The 21,599-nt window shown below is 57.4% G+C and overlaps 1 protein-coding gene across 12 annotated transcripts in view; it reads left to right on the top strand.

Moving 5' to 3' along the window:
- RBFOX3 (RNA binding fox-1 homolog 3) overlaps positions 1-21,599 on the top strand; it is a 407,797-nt gene that overhangs the window by 85,405 nt on the left and 300,793 nt on the right. For all 12 annotated transcript variants that reach the window (XM_072746484.1, XM_072746486.1, XM_072746488.1 and 9 more), the window contains exon 2: positions 14,037-14,184. The gene's annotated coding sequence lies outside the window, so the exon portion shown is untranslated. The remainder of the gene's footprint in view (positions 1-14,036; positions 14,185-21,599) is intronic.

The raw sequence follows: 21,599 nt of genomic DNA on the forward strand, positions 1-21,599 counted from the left end.
CTCCCAGGCTGTGAGCTGTGAAGTCACTTTCTGTTTCTAGTGAGGAAGCAGGGGCTGTGGGCAGGGAGTTGAGGCTTCCCATGATCCGCCTGCAGAAGTCTCCCCTTTCCAGATTTGTAGGGGAAACATAGCTAGAAGTCACAGGATGCCTCTTGGTACAGAGAAAGGAGAAGGGGGATGTGGTGCATCAGTCAGCTATTGCTGCATAACAAACCACTCCAGAATCAGTTGCTTAAAACACTGTTCATTTCTTTTTATTTTTCACAAGCCTGTGGGTCAGTTGGGGGTCAACAGAGGGTCTCAGTGGCTCTACTCCAGGCTTTGTTGCGGGAGGCAGCTCTGCTCCATGTGCCTTTCACCCCATCCTGAGACCAGGAGCCCAACTGTGGCAATGGCAGACACACAGGAGAATGACTGGAAACATGTAAGGCTTCTTCTAGCCTAAGCATAGAAATGGCTATTTCTTCAGCCTCATTCTTTGGCCAGATAAGTCACATGACTAAGCCCACATTGATATAGGGTAAAAAAGAGACTTTACCTCTTTAGTTGGAAAAACTGCAGACATGTACATGGCAAAGGGCGTGAGGCCAGGGAGAGACTCCAATCTCATTAGTACCCCACCATGGGTGGTGAGGAGGGCTGTCTGAATCTGTTGATGATGATGGAGAGGATGGTAGCCGTTATATATGTAGCGCTTACCAGGGACCACTCAACCAAGGTTCTGTGTATGTGAGCTGATGTGGTGTTTATAGTAAACCAATAAGAAAGTTGTTGCTACCCACTTAATAGGTGGACAAACTGAGGTTTGGAAAGGTCAAGTAACTTGCTCAGGGATAATGACAGGACAACTGGGATTTCCATCCAGGTTTATCTGACTTCCAAGCCCAGACTCAAAGACATTCCACCTCTCAGTGTTTGTCGTGCTATCCTTCAACCCCTGCTCCTGTTCTGGGCATTCTCCTCTTCTTACTGGATTTACTTTATGGATGGATGGATGGATGGATGGATGGATGGATGGATGGATGAGTGGGTAGGTGGATGGTTGGATAGTCAGTTGAATGGGTTATGAGTGGGTGGATGGATTGGTAGGCAGATGGGTGGATGGATAGGTGGATAGATATGCGGAGAGATGGTTGGGTGACGGGTGAGTGGATGGATGGATAAATGGGTAGGTGGATGGTTGGCTGGTTGCATAGTTGAATGGGTTATGGGTGGATAGATGGATTGGTATGTAGATGGGTAGATAGGTGGGTGGATGGATGGATTGGTGGGTGGATAAGTGTGTGGATAGGTAGGTGACAGGTGGGTAGATAAGTGAGTGGATAGGTAGGTGACAGGTGATGAGTGGATGGATAGATGGGTGGATGGATGGTTGGGTGAGTGGGTAGGTGGACGGTTGGATGGTTGCTTAGTTGAATGGGTTATGGGTGGGAAGATGGATTGGTAGGTAAATGGGTGGATGGGCAGGTGGGTGGATGGGGGCAGGTGGGTGGATGGATGGATGAGTGGATGGATGGATAGATCAATGGACAGATGAAGGAACAAATTGTTGGATGGCAGATGGACAGATGGCTGAATGAATAAAGTCAGTGTCTTCAGTGACCTTGGCTTCTTTCCGACGTGTACTCCTAGTTTCACCAAACCATGCTTTCCCTGGGGAGGTCTTCTGTTTGCCACAGAGCTCTGCATGAGCTGAAACTCATCTTCTTGGTAGTAAGAGCATCACCCAAAGGACCTCAGAAGGAAAATCAAGTCCCAAGAAGGCAGATTTCATGGCCAGGGTCACTCAGGGAGGGCAGACTGGAGGCCACAGCAGAGTACAAGAAAGGCCTCCTCTCTGCCAGCCCTTGGTCTGTGTTTCACTCCCAGAAGACAGGGCAGGAGGTGGGCAGAAGATCCTCGTGCCGAGGAAGCGAATTAGGAGAGAGGAAGCCGGTTGTGATGGCCCTTGCTCCCCATCCTGCTTCTCTCCCTCTGTTCTCGGCTGTTCCTCAGCATAACAGCTGTTCCCACCGTGGGCCTTCTGAGCCCTCCTGCACATTGGCTTCACCATCTGCTGCTTCCAGGGAGGCCTGTCCAAGACCAGGGCTTGGTCGCTGTTGGAGGGGGAGGGCAGGCCTCTGCAGTTCTGGAGCAGCCTGTCTTGACCTGGCGCGGTCTTGGGCAGCCTCCCAAGTGTTTGCTCCGTGGCCGATGTGGTAGCCATAGTGCCCCAGAGGGGATGGGGAACAGCTATGGGGCTGCCCTACCTGCACTATTCAGAGCCGCTGACCCCAAGTGCAGCCTGTCTCTTCCTCCCTGATCCTAACCAGAGGAGGCCAGACGTAGATTCTAGTCCCTGCTCTGTGTGGAAGGCGGCCAGCACGGGGGTCCTGGAGGAGGACACTTCCCTGTATCATCATGTTTCCTCTCTTTCTCTTCTTTTTTGCAAGAGAGCTGATAAGCAAAGGTTCCGGACTGAGGGTTTGGGTGGCACGCTGGTGGCTGTTGCCTTCCTGCCTCTGCTGGTGGAAGTCCCCCTGGGGCAGGTGTCTCAGCCTGAGCGTGGGACACATACAGTATCATTACACTGATTATTGCTTCTTCCCAGACGTATTGATCGGGCTTCTGTCGCTGACTCTGGCCAACTGAAAACCTCTGCAACCCGTCAGAGCCTTAGGGACTAAGAGAGTGGCTCTGACTCAAGATGTATTGTTAGTCTAGGAGGTGATTTTTTTTTTAATTGAAAAATTGGGAGTAATTTACATATTGTGAAATGTACGGGTCTTAGTACAGTCAAAGGAGTTTTGACAACTGTATACACCTGAATAACCATCTCCTACATTGAGACATGGAACATTCCCTACATCTCCGGAAGGTTCCTCCATCTGGCAGGGGTGCTGAAGTCCTTGAGCCAGAGGATGTGATGCAGCGAGGCGGACAGAGGCTGAAGTTCCAGCCTTACCAGGACTCTCGTGGTGGCCTCCACCAGTGCAGGCCCATGAGAACCCAGCACCTTTGAGCTAACAGACAGGTGGGGAGGGGGCAGCAAAGGGACAGCTAGCCAGGAGAGGGCTCCAAGGCAAAAAGAGGGCTAGCAAGGTTCCCGGCTCGCCCTCCTGCCTCCATGCAGGGCACACTCAGGTCTCCAAGAAAAGGGACATGTGACACCTTGTCCCAGGCAGGGGTTTAAACGCCATGTCCTGCCAAGAAGTCCTTCTGTGGACTGTTTCTACCTCCGATGCCACTGGTTGCACTCTGTTCTTGTTTGCCTCCTGTGCTCAGGGCAGGTGGGGGCAGCCGAGGACTGGTGCCCACACCAGGGCCAGGGCAGGTTTCTCCTGGTGCCTAGCATTCTCTCGGAGCAGGGCCCTCCGGGGAATTCTCTCAGAATGACTGTGCAATGCAAATGTTGTTATAGCAGCTGGCGAAATGTATTTTTAAAGCATGTTACTGATGCAAGTTATTTTCTCATCCTTGGACTGAAGCTGTGTGCGCTGTGCCCAGGGAGGGAGGTGCGGCCCTTGGGAGGGAACGCTGGAAAAACCTGCTGGGGCCTGGGGTGGGGGTGGTGGGGGAAGTAGAGGCACCTGGTGGCTCAGTCTGTTAAGCATCTGACTCTTGGTTTCTGTTCAGGTCATGATCTCAGGGCCGTGAGATGGAACCCTGTGTTGGGCTTTGCACTGGGCATAGAGTCTGCTTAAGACTCTGTCTCTCCCTCTGCTCCTCCTCATTGCGCTGGCTCTTTCCCTCTCTCTCTCTAAAGTGAATAAATAAACCTTTCAAAGAAATAAATAAACCAAGAAACCTGCCCGGAAACACAGGCTGTAGGCAACCCCTTGGACCTGAGTGTGCAGCCAGGTGGAGGTCTCGGGGCCAGTTCTGGAACCCCAGGTTCTGAAGGGGCCTGTTCCTACAACACAGAGCTCAGGAAGGAGTCTCCCTGCAGGCCTCCTGGCTGTCAGGACCCGGAGCAGGGGACAAGCTCACTCCGAAGCCCCAGCGCCCCTCCCACCACCAGCCCCCCCCCCCCCCCCCCCCGCGGGCTCCCAAGGCCCCGTGTTCCCCATGTTTTCTCCGGGAGGGCATCCAGGAGTCTCTATCCCGCCCTCCCCATTTCTGTCCATGGCCTAAAAGTTAGAATCCTATTAAGGTCGCGGTTCCCTACATTTGTGACGTAAAGCCAGTCTCGGAGAAAAGTTGGGCTGTTCAGCATCAAAATCCTATTACCAAACGCCGTGTTTCCCGTGCGCAGACACCTGGCGGCTGGGAGATAAGTGGGAAGGAGCTTCTGATTGCGGCCTCTGCGCTATCTGCCCGGCCCAGGCCCGCTGCGGGGAGCCCACCCCCCACCCCCCGCTTCTCTGCGCCTCCCCCGCCCCCTCCAGGGCTGGGTAGCCTCACAAGGCCTCCCAGTGCCAGCCGAGAAAGCCAACTAGAAAGTCCCTGTCCTCGACCCTGGGGTGACTTTCTCTCCCTGGCCCTGCCCAGGAGGGTGTCTGGGAGCTGGGATCCTGTCTGCGACCCCACAGAAGAAAGGTGATGGGCCGTGGGGAGGAGGGGCTCAGAGTATCTTGGCAGGGGGCTGTGCTGAGGCCCAGGGAAGCAAGTGTGGGGATTAAGGGTGGGGAACATGCTGCCCCCAAGCTCTGTGGACAGGCAGCCAGGGCTGAGAGATGGGCTCACAGAGCCAGCTCCAGGCTCTCATCCTGCACACTCCTGTCAGCCTACTGAGGATCACTGACCCCCGGCTCTGTGATCCTCTGCCGGATTCCATACCCTGCCCTAGGGCTGCATTTGTGAGCATCCACGGGCCCCCTGTGTCCCCTGCAGGCAGGTTGGGGCTGACTCTTCAGCTGGCCTGGGGGTGCCTTCAGGCCTGGGCCACCTTCTCTCCTGCTACCTGCCCTCAGCTGAGCCCCCTCCTGCAACCTGCTGCTCCACGGTTACTCCCTTCTGAAAGCTGGTCACACCCCAGCCCACCCCCACTCCTCCTATGTCCACAGGGCTGTGTGCAGCCCTCTGCTGCAGACAACAGAATGTATTGTAATTATCTGTTTAAATCATGGCAGTGCACACCCGTGTTCCTGCCCAGGCCTGAGTACTTGGCAGGTGAGGAGCACATAGGGGCCTGTCACCACCTGTATGGTGGGAGTGGACCTCCTCATGGGTGAGTGCAAGGTCTCTCAGGCAGGGGCACAGGTGGGGGGACAGTCAGCCTCCAGGCCTCACCCCTTAGCCCCATCTGGCCGCCTCCATCCCCATTGGACTCTAACCTGCTTGAGGGCCACGTGGGATGCACCCTCGGTTGCCCCCCAGCCTAGCACAGAGCATGACACAGCTTCCCCAGGGGTGTTGAGAAGGGTGGGAAGAGCCTGTCTGGGTCACCCTCAGGGTCTTCTCTCTTTCCTCACCTCTACCTATCCCGGCTGCGCTTTCCTTCACAGCCGCGGGGCCTTGCCCCCTACAGAGGTGTGGGACATGGAGGGGGATGTGGGAGGAGACAGTTTGTCCACCAGGTAACCTGGGCCTCCAGCTGAGGCTCAGGGTTTTGCTTTTTCCATTCACTTATTCATCCATCCAGCAAATGTTTGAGAACCTTGTATATGTCGGGCCCTGGGTTTACAGTGGTGAACAAAACCGATGCTCCCCAGCCCTCAAAGGCCATGGGTGAGTAAAAAAACAAGTAAAAATGTAATGACAATTTGTGACAAGTGCCACCAAGGGGAAGAATGAGGACTTGAGAGATGAGATGGGTTGGGGTCTCACAAGGAAGCAGCAAGCGAGAAGATCTCCCTTGGGGTGGGGGCAGGGGACCACTGGGTCCCGTAGAAACCTGGTCCCTTAGAAATCTGAAGCATCTGAAGCCCTCCTGGGGACACAGGAGAGACTGGGGATTTGTAGCATCCTGCAGCCTTGGCCCCCTTCTCTGCAGGGGCCCCCTGTTCCTCCACATAGGCTTCTCTTGCACCCCCGCTGCCTCCCAGGGTGACCTGGGTGTGCCCCTCACCACCTGTCCTCGCACCCACCCCATCTTCTCACTGGCCTAAAGCCACCCTTTACATGGATCCTTGTCGTAATCCCTGTATCAGGTATGTGTTGATCCACTGGTTACCCCAAACCTTAGCAGCTTTAAACAACGATCATTTCTTAGCCTGTGGTTTCAGGGGTTCAGGAGTCGGAGAGTCTGAGCAGCTCAGGGGCTTTCACAGGGTTGTAGTCAGCATGCCAGCTGTCGAAGAGGGGCCCCAGTTCCTCCCATGGGTGTCCCCATGATGTGGCGTGAGAGCGGGCGACATCATTCATGACCTGATCTGAGAACTGAGACGCCATCACTTCACTGCATTCCAGTGGTTGCAGAGCCCAGCCCTGGCGTGAGGTGGGAGGGGACTGCGCCAGGGGACAGGAAGTGAGGACTGTCAGCGCTGTCCTGGAGGCTGGTGCCACAGTCCTCAAAGCAGACAAGATTGTCTGCTTTGTCCCAAGCCCTAGATCCTGGCACTCAGCCACCTTCTACATATTCCCCCCCCAGCCCCCGATGTGCCAGGGGCTCTTCAAGCACAACAGGCCCAAGTCTGAAGCCAACCTCACAAGCCTTGGTTGGGAAACTTTATTAGGTAGCTGTTAACATATATTGAGGTGTCAGGAATACTGTAGGGAGCACACGTAACCCTATAACAACCTGCATCATCAACCCAGCTGCATCATCAACCCCCCCCCCCCCCCCCGCCCCGGTCCTGCCCACCATCCTGACCAGTCTCTATGCACCTTGTGTGTCTCAGTTTCTTGTGTGATCGCCAGGGGTTGCCTCCAGGTGGAGATTCCTGCTTTGATTTTTAGCCCCTTCCACCCCATCCTCATGGGTGCCAGATTGAGCTTCCTTTTTTTTTTTTTTTTTTAAGACTTTATTTATTTATGAGAGACAGAAAGAGAGAGACAGGCAGAGGGAGAAGCAGGCCCCATGCAGGGAACCCGATGTGGGACTTGATCCTGGGTCTCCAGGATCACGCCCTGGGCTGAAGGCGGCACTAAACCGCTGAGCCACCCAGGGATCCCCCCAGATGGAGCTTCCTAAGACAAGACACAAGTCTGCATAGTTTCCTGCTTAAAATTCTTCAAGTGGCCGTTGCGGGTCCTTGGCGTGGTGTTCCGGGTGCCACACGATCTGGTTCCTAACTTACACGGCGGCCTCATCTTCCAGCACGTCTAGTCCCAGGCTTGGAAGACACCTCCCAGCCCCTCCCGTGTGGTTCCATACCTGCTGGATCACCTGCCCCGCTCCCGAGCCTTTAGGACTCCCTCCAGGGTGGGTCACCTCCTCTGGGAAGCAAGAGCATCCTCTCGGGATGAGCGAGGTGCTGCCCTCTGCTGAGGGTCCCAAACACCCTTACCCGTCTCCATCAGTGGCGCTTCGTCTGTGCATTCAGCCCCTCATACGTGTTTCCCGAGCACCTGTTGTGTGCCAGGCACCGTTCTAGACCCACCGGGCACAACTCAGATCTGCCCCGTGGCCCTCTACGTCTCATGCAGGCCCTTCTCCCATGTCTCATGGGACCTCTGGTTTGCTTGTCATCTGTCCCTCTGCACAGCGGCCCGCTGGGGGACAGGCCCGCGTGGTGTTCTCATCTGTGTCCCCGGCGTCTAGTGTGGGAGGGTCTTGATGGATGTTCAGTGCTTCCGGGAAGGGCCTGCTGGCCTCAAGTTCCCTGAGCGCCTGAAGCAGGGCTCTCGGCCCCGGTCATTGATTCCTAGACTCAGGGACCCAGGGTGATTTGGTGAGGGAAGCATGGAAAATGCGCTGGAGAGCCTGGGGACGCTTGGGATTGTGCCCTGGGTGACCCCTCCTCACCAGGCGGTTGTGTGCACCCCAGCCACAGCTGTGCTGGAGTTCTCCCGCATTTGGGGGACACTTCTGGCCTGGGGCTCCCCCTGTAAGCCTGGCTGTCACGAGGGTCACACAGCCCCCAGCCTTTCCTCCAGAAACTGCTTTCCCCATCCTGGGGAAAATTGCTTCCCAAATTACACCCCTCCATTTCCCGAGCTTTAAACACAGCGCGGAGGACACATAAATTGCATAAGGGCCTTCTCATTCCCGTTGGATGCGTTGAATAATGTAACATTCCAACAATACCTAAAGGTACACTGTATTATTAAAACTCACTGGTGTTAAAAAAGGAAGAAGCAGGAGCAGCTCGGCTACAGTAACATTGTCACAGACTCCCACTAGATGCCAGAATAATAAAACCCAAATTATTATTATTATTTATTTATTTTTCTTTTGCCAGAGACAGGATTCACAAGGCATGAGGGGAGTCAGGAATGAAGCTGGTTTCTGGTTTAAAAACGGAAGGAGGAGACTCATTTATTCTGAATATTATGTATTCCCTATAACCTTTACTGTTGCAGTGAAGCGCCCGTATTATCCTTCTCCTGGCTAAAGAGGTGGCAAGTTTGTCTTTCTTAGCATGAGTCTTATGTCAAGCTCTGGGTCTGATTATTGGCTTGGGTTGTGGGGGAGCAGAGACTGAGAGGAATTGGGGAAGGGAGAAATGGGACAGGTGCACGCCAGCACCCGGAAGGGTGCCCGGAGGATGGGGGAGGTGGGGGTGGCTTCAGAGGGAGATGAGGACAGGAGGTGGAGCCTGCCCACCTGCAGAGTCCTGAGTTCACGGTGGCGGTGTAGTGGGTAGGACAAGCGGCTCCGCTTGGTTTGGATGTGTTGGTAGTTTTTAAAAAACAAATCCTGGGACGCCTGGGTGGCTCAGCAGTTGAGCCTTCGGCTCAGGCCATGATCCCAGGGTCCTGGGATCGAGTCCCACATCGGGCTCCCTGCAGGGAGCCTGCTTCTCCCTCTCTCCTTGTGTCTCTGCCTCTCTCTCTCTAATGAATAAATAAAATATTTAAAAACAAATACTAATCCTTGCCTTTACTTTGAATTTGCCAAGTTTTATCTCAGTCCAACTGCCGGGTGAGTTTGCGTGAGTTTGGGGTGTGTGGCACAATGACTTGTATGGACATGCTGTGAAGGGGTCACCGCGGTAGGGTGGGGTGACACCCACGTTCACACACGTTTTCCCGGGACGACGAGTTCTGAGATCTGCTCTCTTGACAACCTTCCTGTTTATAGCACAGCATGGTTGAGTGTCGCCACGTGCTGTCTGGGACTCACTCACCTGCAGCAGGAAGTCGGGACCTCCCGACTTGTCACCTGCTCCCCACCCCCTGCCTCCCTCTGGGAGCCACCCGCCTGCTTTCTGTTTCATTGGCAAATCCTCTGGATTTCCTTTAGCTCCTGCCAGGAGAGCCAGTCGCAGAAAAGCTTCCTCTGGGAAGTGAAATGAACCAGCAAAGGTGTGGTTTGGGGAGAAAGGCCCCATCCTAGATGGGCGGGTCGAGTCCCCTGGGATTTGCTGATGCCATTTCCTGAGTCCCTCTGGGATTTGAACCAGAATGTTAGGCCGAGGAGGAGCGGCGCTGGGTTCAAGTCCTGGACTTGGAGTCGGGGCCCGTGTGCCAGCCGTAGGCCCAGGGAGGGGGCGTAAAATGAGGGGTGCTGGCGGTTGTCTCTGCTTTTCTGTGTTACCATGTCTTGCATCCTGTACATGAAGCCACTTCCTCAGATGACCCTGCTTGGAAGGGACGATTGCCATCCCTGGCCTGCCCAGGTGTCCTCAGGTCCAGGTGTGCCTTTCTCTTCAGAGATGTGGAAAACAAGCCAGAGTGGGCGCTTTGTGGCCGGGGCCCCTCTCCACCCGGAAGCCGTGCATGTGGGTGTCTGGCAGGCTCAGGTGTTCACCTGGGGGACGCGACAGTATTTGGCCTCCCCCCCACCTCTGGGCATCAGCAGACCCACATGAGCGGGGGTTATGGCCACTCAGTACCTGTCAGGTCACCTAGGAAACGTTCCTCACCTGTGCAGGGCTCACCTACACTTGGCTTGTCCTTCCTTCCCTTGTTCGTTGAGCGGGTGCTGCTGAGCACCTGCTATATGCCAGCCCTGGCCAGGGGCAGGGGGCACGGTGCTGAGAGGGACCAGCCTGGGTCTGCCCTCACGGGATAAGCTTTGTCCTGGTTTGATGATGGTGATGATGATGATGATGATGATGGTGGTGATGATGGTGGTGATGATGGTGAAGGTGATGATGATGGTGATGACGGTGATGATGGTGGTGATGATGATGATGATGGTGATGATGATGATGATGGTGATGATGATGATGATGATTTGGCCAAGTTCTCCTCCTCCTGAGGTCCCCTGCCCTCCCACTCCGAGCCCTGTGGTGGGCAGAGGACAGGGGTCCTTAGGGAAGAATGAAGGGGCCGATTCTCAGTCCAGTCCCCCTCGGGGCTGGAGTTAGCGGGCAGCCAGAGGACCTTCCCGTCCACACAGGTCTATTGTAGCAGGAACCTCTGCTGGACCCAGGGCCTATTTGTGTGTTGGCTTATTATTATTAATGACTTTTTTGCTGAAGATACTTTCTAGAAGTCCCAGTGTTTATGTTCCCATCTTCTCTCCCTAATGGCAGGAATCTCAACAGGAGGCCTTCTGTCCCCTTGGGAACAAAGCAGGGAGCTGGGCCGGCTCCATGGCTGCCATGGGCCTTGGAGACTTGAACTGGCAGCTGGGATGGGAGGAGGGGTGAGAATGGGCTGGAGAGACCTGCCCTGAGACTGGCCCCTCCCAGCCTGCTCCCTGCCCTTGCCCGTGGTAGGCCTTCCCTGGGAGCATGTCCTTCATCCTCCTGGGGCCCCCACCACCTATGTCCAGCCTTCCTGGGAAACTGAAGCCTCTGCCCACCTGCAGATTATTTTGAGGGCTCCCCCAACTAAAGCCAGGGGGTTGGATCCTGAAGAAGCAGGTTGAGGGGTCAGGGGAGGGTCCTGGCCGCCAGCGAACCCTTGTGTCCGCTGGCCCTGGGCTTCCTCAGTGTGGGGGTCCCCACCCCCTGCAGCAGGAAGGACGTGGATGTAGATGCCAGTCTTTGGAGGCTCCCTGCCTGCCTCTGGCCCTGGGCTGGGCACTGGCAGAGGCTGGGACCGCAGCACCGTGCTTGGTGCGTGTGTGTGTGTGTGTGTGTGTGTGTGTGTGTGTGTGTGTCTGGCGGGGTGGGGGGGGGATGCCCAGTGAATGTGATTCCCAGCAGGGGGGAGGTGTGTGGGAGGGGACGCAGCTCCCTCCCCTGCTGGATTTGGGACAGCAGGTCATGGCCTTGACCCTGGGCCTCAGCTGGGCAGGCCGGCAGCCTGTGCTGCGGGCATCACGGGGTTTCTGCTCTTTTCTTCTCCCTTTTCCCGGAGCCAGCCCTGGGGCCTTGAGAGTCGCCATGGCTACTTACTTGCTTGGCCTGTTGCCACTTACCTTTACTATTCTGTGAAGAAGGAGGTGGGACCAGCCCCTCCCCGGGGCAGCTGGGGGCCAGGCCGCACTGGGGTGAGTCCTGTGTCCCAGAAAACCCCTGGGCAGGGGCCCCGGTTCTGCCCTGTGGGTGGCGGCTGGTGTTTCCTCCTGCAGAGTAGGAGCGAACGTGCGCTTGCACTCCCGGCCAAGCTGGGACATGACCTCTCATTTAAGGCGATAAAGGGCAGCCGGCCAGGGGTGAGGCTGGCTCTCACCCGGGCGCCCCAAGGCCTGGCAGGGCAGGGCAGCTCACCGGGGATTGGGGGGGAGCACAGGGCTGCTCATCCCTGCCTCGATCTGCTCCCAGGGACCCCACGGCCCACGCTCCCCCATCGAAGTGAGCGCCGTGGCTGTGCACCGCGCAGCAAAGTGAAAATAACCTCTCTTGTGTGGGTCTGCACCTCCTGGGGAGGCTGTGCAGAGCCGGGGTGCCGGGCGCCCAGCATGGGAGTGTGGGGGGCTGGGGTGTGACGGCGTCACCCTGCAGGATCTGGGGGGCTCTCTGGCTTCCTGGCCCTTCTCCCCGCCCTGTCTTTACTCCTTGTCCCTGGTCACCTTCCTCCTTGGGTTTGGGTACAGGGGTGCTGTCTGCCCGTCCACCTTGCTCCTGTTTCCAGGGGGTCTGGTGCAGAATGAGTTCCAGCCCCTGCCTCTTGTGCTGGCTGCCGAGGAGCAGGCATTTGGCTCTGCGAGTGCCCACCTACCTGCCCTCTGCCCATCAGCTCGGTCACCACCTGGAACCGCCCCTACGGGGGCTCCTCTTTCCTCCACCTGGGCGCCTCCCCAGCCATTTCTCCCACGGCCGTTAGCACCGACCTAGGAGAACAGATCACACATTTGCTTTTCCCATCAACAAGGGGCCTCATGGCGCTCAGTGCGGCTTCCCATCCTCTCGGTGCCCGGCTCCTGGTGCTGCGCATGGCACGGATGGTCACTGAAAAGGCCCGTGGTGCCCGGGCATTTCTGTGCGGGTGGCGGCGCCCTGTGAGGTTGGCCCTGCCATTTGGGATGTGGGTGGTTCTCCTTTAAGTAACTGGATTTTAGGAAAAGAAACAAACTGGTAGTCTTTTTCCTTTTTTCCTTTTTTAAAGCTCCATTGTGGGATTTCTGGGGATGTGCCAGTGGGAGCCTTTCCATGGAGGTGGGCTGGGGGGACCACTCCTCAGCCAACCCGCCTTGGACCCTGCCCTGGAGCCGGTCTTGGGGGGCTGGCCAGAGAGGATGCCCTGAATGGTCTTGGGGTCCTACCTGCCTGTTGGCGTGCATGCAGATTGGTGTGAATTAAGCACAGAAAGGCCTGACAAGGCCCAGGTGCCCCCCCCAACCCTGACTCCAAACAGCAGCAACCTGTGGCTTTGTGTTCCCTGGGAATCCTGACTCCAGAGACTGTAGGATAGTGTCCTACGGAGTCCTGATGTGTGCATAGGGGACAGTTCCTTCATTCCTTCACTGGACAAACACCGAGGGAGCGCCAGCTGTGTGCCAGGCACCGTCTAGGCGCTGGGGATGGGTATTGAGTAAGACAGACCCATGTGTCTGCCCTCAGGCGTCTGTGTGGTAGCAGATGTGATCAGCCCCAGGGAGATTCATGGGGCAGAGGAGGAGGGGATGCCAAGGGGCAGCCGCTGTGATTGGAAGGGTGTTCGGCTCCAGGTTGGCCACTGGAAGGGTGCCGTGTAACAGAGTCCCCAGGGAGGGAGGGAGAAGCCAGGCAGTTGTGCAGGGAGGAGGGTCCCGAGCAACACAGACACAAAGGTGTGGTGCAGGGGGAGGCCCATGTGCGTGTGTGTGGGGGGGACGGCCTGGAGGCCCGGGGGGCTGCTCAGGGTCCCGTGGGCAGAGGAGGATTGACCAGGAAGCACTGAGCCCACAGCTGAAGCAAGACCCTGCAGCTGATTTTTGCCTTTGCCTTTGTAATCTTAGCCCCCCCAAATCGTGTAAGCGTCACCAAACCTGGTTTCACTTGGCTCGCAGGCCACTGTTGCAACCCTGGGTGTTTCTCCCGGGGACATAGGACGCCGCTGGAGGGAGATGTTAGGAGAGTGACCTCACCCAGAGAATCTCTTAAAAAGAGAGGGACCAGGGGGCACCTGGGTGGCTCAGGGGTTGAGCATCTGCCTTTGGCTCAGGGTGTGATCCCGGGGTCCTGGGATCGAGTCCCACATCAGGCTCCCTGCATGGAGCCTGCTTCTCCCTCTGCCTGTGTCTCTGCCTCTGTCTCTCCCTGTGTCTCTCACGAATAAATAAAATCTTAAAAAAAAAAAAAGAGAGAGAGAGAGAGAGAGACTAGGGAGTTTTGGGAATGGTGGCTGTGGGGAGTCCTGGACCCTGTCCTGGGTGAGGCAGGAAGCAAGCGGGGGCGCGACCAGACTGGGTGTGGCCAGCATGGGGGAGGGGGGTCCAAGGACAGCTGGTGGGGGCACCACGGTGGGAGGTGGGAGGGCTGACCGCGCGGCAGGGGTTGGGGGAGCCCACCTGACCCTTGGCACGTCGGGATCCTAATGCTCTGTTTCCCAGCAGGCTCTGCTCCTTCCCCTGGGGTGTGATCCCTGGTGGCCACCAGTGACCTCTAGGTTACTCACACCCATGTTTGTTTTATATCAAAAAGAGGTTGCTTGCTTCAAAGGCGTTTACATCTTTTTCTTTTCTTTTCCCTCAGGTTGAGAATCTCAGGTCCCTGAGAACCTGAAGCTTTTCCTGCTGATTCTCACTATTTCTCAGCAAATTTCCACCCGAGAAAGTTCCAGAAAGAACCCCGTGGGAGGCCTCCCTGCTGCAGTGAAGCAGGCCTCACCCACCACTACCAGGTAAGGCCGCCGCCGGCCAGGACAGTCCTCAGAGTCTGCGTTTGCGATGGAAAAATGTTTTATTGCCACAAGAGAATGGCAGGGTGGGGACGTCCTGCTTGCTGTGGTGTGAGGACCGCCGTCCGTGTCTTTTGTGGGCTCAGGGGCAGGATGGGGAGCGTCGGCAGGCCCCCCCGGGGGGGGGGTGCTGGCCTGAATCTGTAAGGAGGGCCTGCTCTCTGTGAAATCCCTCAGCCTGGCTGCAGAGTTGTCCCCTGGGAAGGCAGGGGGACGGGGTGTCACATCTGCTGTGTGGTGTCAGCACAGAATGCTGCAGAGGCCGGGTCTGACCTTCCCCTGCCCAGATCTCCCTGCAGCCCAGCGAGTGGCTCTAATGCCTCCAGCAGGCCGCATGCTTGCTCCATTCCACTTCACCTGTGGCAGGAAGCCCCCGGGGTCAGCGGGTTAGCAGCAGACCCCTATAGGCTCGGGGCCGTCGCCCTTAGGGCCGCCCCACTTCAGACACTAGCCACAAGCCTTGGGAGCCACTTGCACTTCTGACCTACCAGCTACAAATCCCCATGACCTTCAGTTTCGATAATTTGCTAGAATGACTCTCTGAACTTAAGAGCCATATCGACGGCTACATTTTTATGATGAAGGACACACGGGGACAAGGTCTGCCCTTGCCCTGTAGGGATAGGACAGGTCACTCTCCCAGCACATCCACGCGTTCACCCGTCACAAAGATCCCTGAGCTTCGGACGTCTGGAGTTTTACTGGAGTCCTGTTATGTCATCAGCCACGAGGCTGGATCGTGGCTCCTGCCCCGCTCTCTCCCCACTGCGGGGGAAGGCAAAGCACCAGCTCTCCCATAGGTGCCTCTCTGTCTGCGGACCCGCCCTGAGCCACCCAGTCAGCAGGAAGCCAGGCCTGGGAATAACAGACCACACTCCCATCCCTCAGGAATTCCAGAGGTTTTAGAGGTTACCTCCCTGGAACCAGGGACAAAACCCAGACACGTTCTGAACCCCATCACCAGGAAGCTCGGTGCAGCCCCGCTCCCTGTAGAGAAGCTGCACAAAACCAGAGGGTCGGGCTCACCCGAGGCGGGGCAAGAAGGACTTGAACCCTGCGTACCGCAGTCCACCGTGTGCTGATCCTGCCCTGGGCGGAGCAAATGATGCCAATAGGAGTTCTGGGCAAGGAGACAAGGACACAGGCCGGTCCCTCCAGTACCCCTCAAAAGGTGCCTGCTTTCAAGTGCACAGAGTGAGGTTCTCTGCCAGGCCTGGGGCATCTCCGGGGATGCACTGCTTACTTCCTTTTCCTGACGGAAGTGGGCTCCCTGCCTCAGGGTGTTAAGGGCCTGCTTCTTGTGGTGGGTGGATGTGCACTGACTGGGCTGCATGCTGGCATTCAGCTGTCCTCGAGCGCCCCCGATGCACTGAGCCTGTGGTGCAGGCGGGAGACCCAGCGGACACAAAGCCAAGCCCTTGCCATTCACGTGCTAGTGGGACGAACGCACCTGTAGAGTAGTGTCGGGTAGTGCTGAGGCTCTGAAGAAAGGTGGTCAAGGGCAATCGAGGGTGGTGGAGGCTGCTGTTCCCCCGGGACAGTCCTGGGCAGGACCCGGAGGCTACTGCTCGGGGCACAGGCTGAGGGGAGCAAGGGTGGCAACCAGCTGAGCCCTGTGGAGAGTGGTTCAGGCAGAGGGTCTGGCTAGTGCAAAGGCCCTGAGGCATGCTGGAGAAGTAGCAAAGAAGACTGGCCTGCCAGGGCCAAGTTGGGGAGCAGGGTAGAAAGTGTAGCACCTAAATTCAGAAGTTTTTAGGTCAAGAATAAGGATTTGGGGTTTTTGTCTTAAAGATGGTAGGAGCTACAGAAGGGATTGGATCACCAGATTTGAGTTGGATGTGGATGACGTTGCCTTCTGTGTGGGGAATAGATGGGGAGGGAAGTCCGAGCGTAAGCAGGGCACCTCAGGGAGGCTGGGGCTTGTCCCCGGGAGTGGTGGGTGTGCCACGGCCCCAGAATGAGAAGCGTGGGTCTGTGGATGTGTTTGAGGTGAGGATTTCAAACAACTGCCCTGCTACGCTGAAATGACTGCTATTCCACTGCTGAACCTTGGGGTTCCCTTAGAGAGCCTGCAGAGGAAGGTCAGACACCGGGACAGGGACAGGGGAGCCAGGCCCTGTGATGGTTTGGAAGGTCTCCATCCCTCGGGACCTTCTAAATCCTTCAGTGCTGCGGGTCCCCGTAGAGGGCACGCATGGCTTGGGGCTGACCTCCGTGCGGGCCAGGCCACCCTGCGGTCATGCCCTGTCCCTGAAATCTCAGGACCCTGGTTCTAAGCAAGCATATGTGGTGCTGTCCCTGGAGGTAGCAGAGCGCCGACATCCTATGGGCAGGTGACCCTTGGAAGAGGCTTTTCCTCTGAAGGAGGTTGCAGGGCCTCAGGTGAAAAGGTCAGTTTTTGGGGTTGTCGGAGCCAGAAGCACCAGACTGGCTGGTGGGTGATGGCAGTCCTGGGAATTCGGCGCTCAGTGGGGCCTGTGCAAGTTGCTTTCCACCTGCAGCTGCTTCTCTCCTTCCAGCCCCTCGTTGGTTGAACAAAGGCTCCCTCCGAAATTGTGCAGTGGGCAGAGGTTGTTTGTGTTTCCTTCCTCCCTGGGGCGGGGGGGAGGGCGAGGGGGGGAAGTCAGGGTGGGAGAGAAGGCACCAGGGGAAGACTCCGGTGTCCCAGTTGTGCTGAGCAGTTTGAAGCCTGCAGAGGACTCAGGGCTGTGTTTTGCCTTTCAGTCCACTTCGGGCAGGTGGTGGGTCTGGGAAGAGGGAGGCCAGGCACCCTGAGCGGGGTCGGGCGTGCCAGCTCCTGGGGCCTGCAGACACCCTCCCACCTGGCGGCAGTGGCGGTGGTGCCCCCCACTCTTCTCCAGGGGACCCAGACAGGGGCTCCAGAGGGAGCCAGACCCACCCTTGGGCGCCCCAGTGCATCCGGCTCTGATGTCTGGAAAGGAAGGGAGAGGAGCAGACAAGCCAGTCGCTCCCCCTGCGGAGGGCCCTCCCCCGGGATTTCATCATCTTCCCGGTTGGAGCGCACCTGGGCCTCTGCTGGCAGGTGGAGAGCCGGCCAGGGATGGGGGTCGGGAGGGGGGTGCGAAGCCAGGGAGAGAGCCAGGCTGTGAGGTGCTCCTGCACACCTTTTATGGTGGTGGCGTGTCACCGGGCAGGTGCCTCCTCAGAGCGCTTCGGGGTCAGCCACGGGCAAGGTCAGCGCAGGAGAGCACCTGCTGGAGCTTCTGCTCCGGTGAGCGGGGCTGTCCCACCCCCTTGGGCATGCAGACCGTTCAGCGTAGCCCCCGGTCCAGTCGGGTCGCTGCGGAATCGTCCTCGCTGGGGGCCTGGGGGCCTGGGGGGCACTCCCCTCCTCGGCCTTGGAAAGAGTCCCATAAATCACATCCCATTTTAAGGCTTATCCTTTAAATATGGATTCAATTTGGATTTTACTGTATAGTAAACTCTGAGTCCCTAATAAAAACATGGACGGAAATTAATCTGCTACAAAATGAGATTTGTCTCTTGGTGTGGTGATGGAGGCCTGGGACGGATCAGTGCTGCGGTGCAGGTCGCCAGGGAGGGACACTCGCTTGGTTCCCTGAAAAAAACTCATGGTGGGCATCTTGGCTCTTCGGCCCCAGCCCCTCCCCGTCCCCTCCCTCCCCCTTGCCATTCTCACCTGACTGCCTGAGTCCTCCCAAGCCACCGAACCACTGAGCTGTGTGTCAGGGTCCCTAGATGAAGCAGAGGGTACCGCCGGGTGTTCCTTCTCTAGGTGTTTCTGGGACGGGGGGGGGGGCACCCTTGTCCTGGAGCTGAGAGACACACAAGGTCTTCTGCTCCGACCTCCTGCACCTCAGAGGGTGCTCCTGAAGCCTGCAGGGGAGGAGGAAGTGCAGCTGGAGTTCAGCCTTCTGCTCAAGACTGGCTTTGGGCTGGGCCACAAGCTCGTCTTAAAAATGACCACGTCCGGGGACATGTGTGCCCCCAAAAGCAGGGGCTGCCACACTCTGGTGTTGGGGCAGACAGTGAAAACGTTGTAACTGCGCAGCCGGCACACGTCGGGCGTTGTCCCCGCTTCAACACAGGAACCCATCTGTCTACCCCCCCACCCCGCCCGGGGACGGACCCCTGAGCTGCCACATGCAACTTCCCATAAATCATCCCCGAATGAGCGCGCTTCCCGCGCCATCCATCACGCCCCGTCTCTTGTCTGCTTGTTTTTAAAAGCTGTTAAACTGGAATCCATCACAGGGCATCCTCGGGGGGCCCCGGCGAAGCAAAGGCTGCCCGCATCAGCAATATTAATGCACACAGAGCTTTCTAGAGCATCGAGGTAAACGTCTCCCCCGTGGTGGGGAGAGGGAGAGCACGGCTTTATCTAGTTACACCAGAAGCTAATGGGATGTTTTTCTGACACTTGCAGTTAATACATCCCTGCCACGCATGAGGAAGTCCTGGTTGCTGCCGGTGAGGCAGGGAAGACCACCTGCAGGATGCTGCTGGGGCCTCTGCCTTCTCACGCGGGCATCTCACTTCCCCCGAACCCGGTAGTTTCGTTGGAAGACTTTAGCTTGAGCCAGTCTTTGGGAAACATGGCTCCGTCTGGGAACAGCCGTGGTCCCTCTTCTATTGCTAAATGGTTTTGGAAAGGAGGATTCAGGAAGGGCGTTGAGATCAGCTTTCATCCTTGCGTCTGAGCTCTTGCTGCGGGAGCTCGTTCTGGGGATGTGCCCTTGAGGAGGGGAGGGAGGAGGGCAGGGCCCCCCCGCCCTTCCTGGGGGTGGGGGTGCGAGGTAGGCCTGGAACCTCCCCGGCAATCCTTAGCATCCAGGGAATTGACCAGTGTGGCATTGCCCCTGGGGGCCCTCCTGTGTGTCCCGAGCAGCTGTCATCAGCCCGGGAGGCGGTGGGGATGTTTGATCCGGTCTGCTCTGGCTTCCCTGCTATCCTTTTCTTTGCCCCGTGTTTGTTGGTAGAAGGATGAAACTGCTGTCGCACCAGTGAGACATTTGTAAAAAATAGAACAGGCTGCTGTTTTTTTTTTTTTTTTTTCCTGACTTTTGAGCTGGGGGAGGGGAGTGGGCAGCCCTGGGGCTGGCGGGTTGGGGAGGGGTGGTGGGCGCAGCCCCCTCCGCAGAGCTGTCCAATTACAGCCCATTAGTCACTCAGGGTGTTGAAGCATTTAGAACAATTAAAGGTGAGAAGTTTCCAGATGCAGCCTCGTGCTGGTGCTGGAAGGCAGGCTCTGCTGGCTGCTCCCCAGATGGGAATCATGAGACCTGAGTGTGGCGGCAACAGCCATCTCACGGGAGCCGGCCTGGTCCCTGTCCCCCGTCTGGTCCCGGGCCTCAGCGGCTGGAGGTGGTGCTCCGATTTAGATGCCCCACGCCTGCCCTGGGGCCACCCCACCCAGGAGCTTGGCAGAAGCCAATCCCTCAGTCCCCGGGCCTGGATGCTGGGAACCAAGGTGTCCCCGGGCCGCACCCCCCCTCCCGGATCCCGCTGGCTGCCGGCCATCCTTGTAAGCCCGTCGAGGCATTCCCTGCCTCTGTCATCACACGGCCTCTCCGCTCTGTCTGTCTGTCCCTGTGCCTTCACTTGGTGATGTCCTCTGCGTGTGTTCCACATTTCCCTCATCCTAGAAGGACGCCAGCCATTGCATTAGGGCCACCCCATTCCAGGAGGATCTCCTCTTAATCCTTGATGATACCTGCAAAGACCCCAAGTCCAAATAATATTACAGTCACAGGGTCTGGGGGTCAAGTGTCCAGCAGCCGCCTTCAGGGGATGTACTTCTACCCACCGTATCTTCCACGACTGCGGGGAGGAAGGTGAGCCCAGGCACTGACCTCTACGAGTCCCCCCGCTGCCCCTGCCCCCACGGATTTCACAAGGATGCTCACCAGTCTTTTTTAAGACAACGACGAGAACATGCCTATAGGCCCATTGGGCAGCGAAGGCCAGAACGACCGTGAACCGAAAGACTTCACTTCTTGATAAAACCGTCCCTGAGGTCACAGGTCCTGCAGGAACCCAGAGCAGGAGGTGGTGGCACCCGGTCGTCGGCTGAGATTCTTTCTCGTGTCCCCGGGTTTGCTCTGCTCCACCCACTTCCCACCATCCCACGGCTGAGATGGGTCTTGAGAGCACACTGGGGATGAAATATCCGGGCCCCACATGCAGGCCTGAAAACGAACAGTCGGTGGTGCACGTGTGGGGCATGAGGGTCTCCCTGGAGGAGGAGAGGTCGGAGCCGAGGTGGAGGAGGCGAGGGAGGAGGCCTGGGAGGCAGGGGCGCCAGGTGTGCGGTTGGGCTGCAGTTGGGGAACGGCCCTGGGGACAAGGAAGGACACAGGCAGGAAACAGAGCCCAGGGACAAGCTGGACGACGCGGAAGTCACGTGGGGGTGAGGTGGCCTTCTGGGAAAACTTGGTTCCCCATCTGCCTCCCTGTGGGAAGCTGAGCATCAGGGGAAGGACCATGTCCTCAGGATGAGCTGGAAATTGGTTGTCATCATGAACAGGTGCATGGGGGGGGGGCGATCGTCGCGCTTCAGGACGCTGGTTGACACACGAGTGCCCACGGAACCTGAAGGGTCCCCGTCACACAGAGTCGCTGCGTGGAATGTGTGGCTTCAAGATGTCCCTGGGGAGGCACCCTAGGGCTCCACATGGGTGGATTCTAGCTTCAAACGGGGTCATTGTCCAGGGGCCCTGAGGGTTTGTGGGTCGGCCTCACCCCAGAGGGTGACACTGCTCCTGCTGACCCCACTGCCCGACGGGCACCCACCCAGTTCCGGGTGATCCTCACTTCCTTCTTCTGCATCAACACGCGGGCTGGCAGTGAGCTTCACTTAAAGGGCAAACAGGCGAAGCAAGGATTTTTATGGATTGGGAGAAAATTCTTTTTTTATCCAATTTACAAGGACACATTAGGTATTCCCAGGCCTGGTGCTTTCAAAGACTTCTGTGTTCTGTGGGGGCAAAGAACAGAAAAGGAGTGTCAGCAAATGTCTGAGGAAGAAAAATTAATTTAGGAGGAGAGGTCAGGACAAGCCTGGCTTTAGTTCTGTGTACGCGCGTGTGTGAGAGGGAAAACAGGCCAGGGTCATTTTTCTCTGCTTATTTGGGGTGGGAGAGAAGGTGGAGCTTGGACAGGTGGTGTTTTGAGTGACCTTGTGTCACTGAGTGGAGTGTTGCTGAGTAACGGCTGGAGCGACAGGAGGCTCGTGGGGTGTGGCTGCCCGCCACGACCAGTGGGGGTTAATTAGGATGTCAGCATTATGGAAGGGCCTAGAAGGCATCAGGAGATAACCCCAAGCACCCAAATCAACAACGATCAGCTCACAGAAACCCGTTTCACATGGCAGGGGG

The sequence above is a fragment of the Vulpes vulpes genome, chromosome 2 (genome assembly GCF_048418805.1).
Source record: "Vulpes vulpes isolate BD-2025 chromosome 2, VulVul3, whole genome shotgun sequence".
Lineage (NCBI taxonomy): Eukaryota > Metazoa > Chordata > Mammalia > Carnivora > Canidae > Vulpes > Vulpes vulpes.